Source organism: Cornus florida, unplaced genomic scaffold (assembly GCF_030987335.1).
Source record: "Cornus florida cultivar Cherokee Brave unplaced genomic scaffold, ASM3098733v1 CherokeeBrave_3.0.0_Hap2_Chr02, whole genome shotgun sequence".
Lineage (NCBI taxonomy): Eukaryota > Viridiplantae > Streptophyta > Magnoliopsida > Cornales > Cornaceae > Cornus > Cornus florida.
The window spans coordinates 108,798,814-108,807,857 of NW_026775572.1; the positions used below are offsets into that span (position 1 = coordinate 108,798,814).

At 36.3% G+C, this 9,044-nt stretch overlaps 1 non-coding gene across 1 annotated transcript; it reads right to left on the minus strand.

Annotated features, from left to right (window-relative positions):
- Window positions 1-3,349: 3,349 nt before the first annotated feature.
- Window positions 3,350-3,456, minus strand: LOC132297910 (small nucleolar RNA R71). The gene has a single exon (XR_009479451.1). It is a non-coding gene; the product is annotated as a small nucleolar RNA R71 (small nucleolar RNA).
- Between the last annotated feature and the right edge of the window lie 5,588 nt (window positions 3,457-9,044).

Here is a 9,044-nt window from a genome sequence, read left to right on the forward strand (position 1 = left end):
TATCCATGCTTATTATTGCAAATTACATTATCGTCTTTATTAATGTGTGCTACAATTGTTGATTAGTTAGATAGATTATGCTTAGGTTTGATGAGTTTCATTACACCTTAGTTTACTTATCATTAGGTAGACAATTCATGATTACAATATAATGTTTTCCTCAATTAGTTAAAAGCAAATAGTTTAATGAATGAGCTTAGTGGTGAATCCTATACCCTAAGACTCCTTTCCTATCTCTTAAACTCTACTCATTTTAGCTTCATTTGCATTGCATGTTTTAAGTTTAATTGTAGTTTAATCAAACCAAACTAACTCTCTTTTCAATCTCATTAACACTAAAGTTGAAATTGATTCTAACACGTGTTCAATCCCTGAAGACGATCCCTTATCAATATACTTCAATGTATAAGTGTTAAGCGGCTTTTATAAATAGTAAAATTTGATGCCCACTTAGCACATTCATAATTCTAAATATAAGTACACAATTTTAGTGCACAGGCCCAAGTCTCATCAAGTTTTTGGCGTCGTTACCGGGGATTGACGGTTTAGTTAGAGTCAAATTAGGCATTAGTGCTCATTTGGTTGCTTACTTTAACTTTACTTTTTTCTTATTCTTTGTTACTTGTGCAATTAGGTACTTGAATACAAGAGGGGCAAGCATTGGATCTTGACGTTGTTGCTCGGGAACTTTGTGAGTTTTTCTTTAAATTCTTGCACCGTAATTGTTCACATCTTTATATGCTTATGAGATAGTCCTTGTTGAGGCAATCACATTGTTACATTCTTGTTGAGGCCATTACTTTAATTGCTATATCATGGGCCCTAGTCGAGGTCATATAATTTATGCATTGATAAATTATGGAGAACGGGAACATCATGTGTGGAGGTTAAGATTTGTTGTTGATTGTAGTGGTATGTTGTGAAGTTGTTGTGGTTTGTTGTGTATGTATGGTAGAAGGTCTCTTAATACCCTCTCATCCCTCTAAATCAAGATCTTGAATCATCGATTTGGCGATTCAGAGGTAGTTCTAGTAAAATTCTCCCCACTTTTGTCCACCACATCACTTCAATGGAATAACAAATTGAGAATCTTGGTTATGTGGATCCTTAAGGTGTGCATCCATCCTTAGGAATACCATAACCTAATAATGTGTAACAACCTCTTTTAGGAATGCCAAGGCCCAATATTGTTCCACCACCCGATGGTGTGCGACAACCTCCATTTGTGCAAATCCCTCCTGGAGCTCATGTAGTGTATCCTCCCAATCCTCTTGACGACGACGAGGTCGTCGCTCGCATACGTCAAAATATGTGTGTGAGAGTGGTTCAAGAAAGCCTTCTTGGTCAAATTTAAATTTATAAAAACCACCACCACTACTACTACTGACATAGTAAGAAGCGAGTAGGGATTGTCCTAAGGGATTTGCAAGGTAATCGGAATCAAATTTGGGTTAGTATGTCGATTGATCAAAGAGAGTGGTTTGTTGGTTGAATTAAACTACAATTCAATTAGAAACATGCAAAGTAAACAAGCTAAAAGTATTAGGGTGTAGAGAATGAGAGAGAGGTCTTGGGACATAGAGTTTACCACTAAGCTTTACCTTTCTAAACATCTAGCATTTGTCAATTTAGGGGGATTCAATGTTGTAAAACAAATGTGTGTGCCAACAATTAAAATAATAAGCATGGTTGACAAAACAAGTATAAATTGTCTACCTAAGCTAGTGTGTAGCAAAACTCATCAACCTAAGCCATTAACCATTCAATAAACCCACAATTGATGCACACAAAAATCTAGAGAAATGTATTACTTGCAATCATAAGAATGGATCATCAAACACAAGTATGGATTGTCTACTTATCTAGGAATTTAAAGACAACTACACTATAATTATATTAATGACAAGGAAATTAAACTAATTAAGATAATGAAGTTGAACAACCCATCAAGCATAAGTATAGTCCATCAAACAAATCACAAGAGTAACCAATAAGCCTCATGCCTTGACCATCATTAAATTCACAATTCCAACACACATAAACATGCATCAAATATGTAGAATCTAATGTAAAGACATAATCATCCATCCCATCATACATAGACATATGAATTAAATAAAAGACTAATTGAAAGAATTAATTCATACAAATCATGTAGAAACTCAAGATTTATATATAATCATAGGTTAAAACATCATTTACAACAAGAATCCCCTAAAAATAACAAAATACTAAAGTTTAGAAGGCAAGCCCAGGGCTATCTCTAGCCCAAAGAGGATGATTTAGCCACTCATGGTTGTTGTTGTCCAACCCTCAAGGGCTTTCTTCAATGTTAGCTCCATCTTCTTCCTCTTGCTTTGCTCCTCAAAAACCCTAATCTAGAAAGAAAAAGTTATGTCTAAGTTATGAACAATTTTGTTAAAAATTGGGAACCTAACAAAATGGTCCAATTTGATTTAAATACAAGCCTCCTTGAGTAGGCAATAAGTCAGAAAATAGGCATTTTATTGGTCTAATCCAGCAGCTACAAAGGTTAAAGGAGTTCGAGCATGCTCGGGAATAAAATAGCTCACTGCTAGTGGGATCTTTAATCAATCGAAGAAGGCTTCGATGCATCGAAGATAACTTCAATCGATCGAAGATAATGTGGCAAGAAAATATCTTCTGTTAGCCTTATCCTTTGCTGAGCTAGCGCTGACGTGGCACTTCGATGTATCGAAAAGACTTCGATCGATCATAAAGCTTCGATCGATCATAAAGTACCTTCGATCGATCGAAAGTACTCCAGTAGACTTTTTTTGACTTTTTCTAGATTTTCTTCTTAACTCCAAAAAGGAGCTAATAGGCTCTTTTTAGCCTGTTTAAACCTTATCAAACTGAAATAGACAAAAATATGAATTAGAACTAAAATGAGAAAGTAAGATAGATTAATAGACTAAAATGCCTAGCTTAAGTGCTAAAATGTGCAACATTTGAGCACTTATCACCTCCAAAGGTCCTTCGAAATCATTACACTCCAAATGAATACAATGTACCGATATATATCCGATTACCAAACTTTTGAGCTCACCATTATGAGATTAAAGCTTCAACCATCCAAATGTGCCCCCTATTCTATGGGTTGAGCAATGAAGAACCATATAAACACTTGGATGAGTTTTTAAAAGTTTATTCAACCGTGAAAATCACAGATGATACCGAAGGAAGTTTAAAAATGAAGTTTTTCCCTTTCTCTCTTCGAGACAAGGAAAAATATTAGTTTAATAACTTGGGGGCGAATACAATCACATCTTGGGGTCAATTGCAACAAGAATTCTTAAAAAAATATCGCCCCATAAGTAGGACCAGTACAATGAGAGCTTCCATCCGTGAATTTTCCCAATTGGATGGAGAGCCTTTGTATGAAGCATAGGAGAGTTTGAATGATTCGCTACGGAAGTGTCCACATCATGGCCTTCCTAAGTGGCCACTCGTTCAGTACTTCTATGAAAGCTTAACCGAGGTCAATAAGGGTATTGTTGATGCTTCATGTGGAGGCACATACTTGGAAAAGAATGAAGACGATATTTGACATCCTTTTGAAAACATAAGTGAAAATTCAATGCATCGTTCTTCATCTTTTAGGTTGGGCCGAAATTCAAATGTGGGAGGAAAGAGAAACCCCACTATATGTCAAGTGAACAATTCCATGGAGATCGCCGCTGAGGTAAATGGTGTGGTTGGCACACACCAGCTAAAAGTGTGGTAAAATGTGGCCAAGTTTGAATTTATAGAATGCCACTACCACTACTAACTATTAATGTAGCTAGAGTAAGAAGGGATCGTCCCAAGGGAAATGAAGCATATTCTTAGAATTAGTGATGGATTAGTAGGTCGAATGATCAAAAGGGAGTTTGTGGTTGAATTATACTACAATTTAAACTAAATAAATGAAATGTAAAACAACTAAAACAATATGAGGTGTAGAGAATATGAGAAGGGAGTCTTGGGTCATAGAGTTCACCACTAAGCATTACCTTCCTAGACATTCAATATTTGATGGATTAGGGGGGTTGTGTGTTGTAAATGAAGGTGTATGGCATTAATTGAAATATCAAGCATGGATGGCCAAAAAAGCATACATTGTCTAGTCAATCCAGTGAATAGCATAACATATCAAATTAAGCCATTAATCCTTCCATAAGTCAACAATTAATGCACACTCATTAAATTAGAGAATTATAATACTTGCATTCATAAGTAAGGAACATCAAACAACAAGCATGGATTGTCCACCTATCTAAGAAAGTAACGCAATTACACTACAACTAAGCTAATGACATGAAAATTAAACTAATTAAACTAAGGAGGTGCCACAATCCATCAAGAAATAAGTATGAACCATCAAATAAACCACAAGAGTAATCCATTTAAGTACCATGCCTTGATCATCACTAGATTCATAATATCAACACACATAGGTATGCATCAATGTCACAAAATCTGGAGATAAACACATGAATATTAATTCTAGTATACATAGACATATGGATAGAATTAAATGATCAATTGGAAGGTTTAAACTACACAAATCATTGTAAAAATAAGATTTATATATATAAGATGTCAAGACAAGAGTTACAACACAAATCAAAGTTTAGGAGGCATGCTTAGGGAAATCTCTAGCCCCAAGAGAATTGTTTAGCCACTCATTGATGTTGTCATCCAACCCTTAAAGTCTATCTCCATGGTCGAAAATCATCCTCTTCCTCTTGTGCTCTTGGTAGAAACCCTAAATGAGTGGAAGAACTTTTCCAAATTGTGTATTTCTCTCTCTAATCTCTAGCCAAGTCTCTCTTTCTAATCAACCTCTATCCAACCTCTACACTCAAAATAGACAAAATCCTTATATAGGTAGCTCAAATGTCACACCCAATGGTCAGACCACGTGCACTAGGACTTCCAAATGATTGCACCACGTGCACACCTTCAATTTGGCTTGAAATATGTTTTTCACGCAACTTAAGGCAATTCGATCGATCACAAGGTTGCTCGGATCGATCGAACTATGGTGGCATACTTTTTAGATAAGGACAAAGCTAAGATATTTTTGGGAAAAGGACAAAAGTGGTAGGTGAGGATAAGATCAAAAGGGTTAGATCGATCGAAGGAAAGGTTGGATCGATTGAATAGGAAATTTTCCTAAAGATAAGCACAAAAGGCTTGATCCATCATAACAGGGTTGGAACGATCACAGTATAATCAATCGGAGCTTAGTTCAATTGATCGGAGAAGGCTTCTTCACCACTTTGTTTCCACTTTGCTCCTTTCTTCCACTAGGCTTGAGATTGCTTCTTTTAATACTCTAATTAAACTAAATTGACTTATTTTGGGGATAAGTGCCTGAAAAGGGAAATAACATGAAATTAGACTAAAGTGGGAAAAAAAGATGAATAAGGTCCTAGAACATTCACGATTAAGGGGTTTAAATGCGCACTTTTCAGCGCTTATCACACCCCCAAATTAAATATTGCTAGTCCCTAGCAATGAACTACGAAGAAAATAAAGAAATGAACAACTATACAACTTTGAACTAGAAAGAAATAAGTGGATAACGCAACTTTCGTAGGGAACACGATTGCATTTAGCGCATGCAACAAGTCTTTTAAACCCCTAGGTTAGCCTTAGTGGACGAGTGAAGTCTTGTGAGGGTTTCCAGAAATGATACCCATAAACATTAAGCTCTTTCTCACTAAAGAGGCACCAATATTCCAAACAAGCATTGGGAGAAAACTACCTCAAGTATGTAATTTTTCAACAATTTCCAAGCAATCTCCTAAAATCTCAACATCAAGCAAGCAAATATGGTCCTCTACACATCAAGACAATGTTCATGCAAATCAAAACAACTATAGAATCCTTTTTAAGTGAATCAGCATCAAATATGTTGCTATCTAAGCCGACTAAAGAAATTATCACATCCGGCCTCAAGCTAGCACACAAATCTAGTACCAATCATCAAGACAAAGAATAAAACCTTTTATTAAAGCTTTATTCAACTAGGTGCGCTTATTCTTTTCACTCAATTTTTTTTTTCTAATCCTAAGGATCAAAGATGGAAGCATAGTGCAATGTGTTGATCTATTAAGCTTTCTAGCGATCCATGAGGTCGAGCGTTAGGTCAATGACTCCCAAACCGAACGGCTTTAGGGCATTAGGTGTTTAAACACCCCTAAGGACTTACAAGCTCAAATCAACTAAGTTACAAATCAAAACAACCTCCATCTAATCATTTACCACTTTTCACCTTTTGGGAGAAGTCCTCACTTTTTTCTTTTTCTTTTTTTTAAGTTATTAACCTAGAGTTTGGGCCCTCCACCTTTCAGCGCAAGAAATTCAGTGCTTGATGAGACTAGAGTCCCGGCTGCTTAGTGAAAAGGGTTTGTTATCCACCTTTATCAAGAATGAAAGGTTTTAATGCACTACTAGCTCAATTGGGATATAACCAAATCAATAATCAATAAAGCATGTACCCCACAAATGAATGCTAGCGTGCGCCTGTGTTAGTGTAGCATCCTAGAGTGAATCTCAAAACAATCACAAAATCTGGATGATGTGGACCACAAATGCAAGCATGATATCAATCTTTCAAAAAATTTACTCCTCAATGGCATCCACAAGGCAATCAAGGAGTATTAGACTCTCAAGTCAAGTAATTTTTAAATTCTAAGTAATATAGTCCTCAAAAGATCAAAATCATAGCTAGTCATGGACCAATCATAGAAAATCCCTTAAGTACACAAGTCATGCTCAAAATCTTGAATTGAATGCAAAGAACACACATTACCCCCGAAGACGTAAACTGCACAATGTCCTCAGTGTGCAAAGAGAGCAAAAGAAAGAGGAAAGAGTATGCCAGTGCAACTATGGCGATGAATGGTGGTGTGACGACCCTGGTTTTTCATGCCAGTGCGTCCTGTGATGAACCGAAGATTGACCCAATAGCGGATCTAGATGCGGAAGCAAGAAATAAGACAACGGTGTCCCAAGGCACAACACACCTTTAAGACACTTTGATGACCTTCCATGAGGTCCTGGAACTCAATGAGAATTGACGCGGAAGAAAAAGATAGGAAAAATAGCAATTAAGCTCCTAGGGGCAAAATAGTCATTTTACATGAAAATGACGTCCCTAGAATTTATATCATTCCCAAGACACATCTGTGGCTTCCCATAAAGTCATGGAACTCAAAAGAAAGTAGTAGAAGCTGAAAGCAAGAAAAACCAGACAAAAATAGCCCCAAGGGTAAATAGTCATTTTTGAAAATATGGACTCGAATGCCACCGAGCACACCACTGGAAATACAATGAAAAACTAATCAATATGGACTCAAGAGTTGCATGATTCAAAATCCGAACGAAGGAGAAACGGAAAAACAAAGAAAAACGAGCACTTAAGGCTAAAAGGGTAAATTGGTAATTTTTTAGGAAGATCCAGGTGCAACCGAGCACACTGTTGGAAAAATAGTGAGAAATTAGTCAAGTTAAAAAAAAAGTTGACTCAATTTAGAGTCTGGACGAAGGAGAACGAGTGAAAATAAAAATTGAAGTCACGATGTCGAGACGAGGCACCACAAGCACCCCACGAGCATCATGACATGCTAGGGGAAAAAAAAAATTCAGCCAGAACTGAGAACCGAAACGAGGTCCGAAATGAATTTTTATGGAAAAACACAAAGAAGAAACCCCTCTTAAAATCGAGTTTTCTACCCGATCGCATGGAAGGAAATAGAAAAAAACTCACGAAAAAATCCCCAAAATGCCCTTAGATCAGAAGAGGTCAAGAGGGCCAAAGAGCTGCTACAGTAACTGTCCACATCTGAGAGCAAAACGGGCTATCAAATGAATTTTTATGGACAAACACGAAGAAGAAACCCCTCCCAAAATCAAATTTTCTACCTGGTTATATGGGAGAAAATGAAAAAAAATACACTGTGAAATGGCAAAAATACCCCTAGATTAGAAAAGGCTTAAAAACTCAAAAAAATGCAACTTTGCACCAAGTATGCATTTGACCCTAAATGCATTTCTAGGTTGAAAAAAATGTGCACTCAAGTGTAATAAATGATTCTAAGCACACGGGAATGGTCCACGGCTCCCGAGAAACCCCGACTCAAAATTTGACCCCCCGACGGCCAAAAATGATAAAAATGAACTTGGAATCAGAATTTTGAAAACTAAAGATATAAAATAAAGTCAAATTACCATTTAGCCCTTGGTCACATTTCATACAAGATTAATGAGACTATATGAAAGAATAAAAATGGAATTCCCACACCCGATGCAAAAGTAATGAAGCAATGACTTATGAATTTTCAAGGTTTTAATAACATTTCATGAAATCAAGAATTACATAAGATGCAATACAAATGTCATTGACCTCTGGCCTCATCTCACATAAGTCAAATACATTGTAAAAGGTGTACTTATGTACACATTGCATGTATGGAATCAAAGATATAAGTTTAGACATAAAAGGCTATAAAATGACATTTCATGCTAACATTTGCGTGAAATGGAAACTTAAAAGCTACAAGCCATCCAAGGAATGATGAGCATCACGTACAAAGTCTTCGTACCTAAAAAATGTCCCCAGTAACTTTTGGGTAAGTAACATAAAGCTACTCGTAGGAGATGAGCAAGCATAGACCTAGCATTTTACAATAATATCACCTTAAGGTGAAATATGTTAAAGGGGCTCATGCCACCTAAAATCTATGTCAAAGTGAGACTCAGGGAGTATCCTAATCTACTTTAGAGCATTTCTAGCATAAACCACATCATTCATGCAATTTAACAACATAGGAGCATATAGTGTAACGCAACAAGACATAGGTATTCAAAGTTATCAACTTGTGACCTAAAATGCGAAAACAACCGAAACGGTTCATGCCACCTAATGTCTATGTTCCAAATGAGTCTAAGGAATCATCCTAGGCTACATTAAACAATTAATACCCAAATTACAATATTAATGCTATTTTAACTAACATTAGAACTTTTAA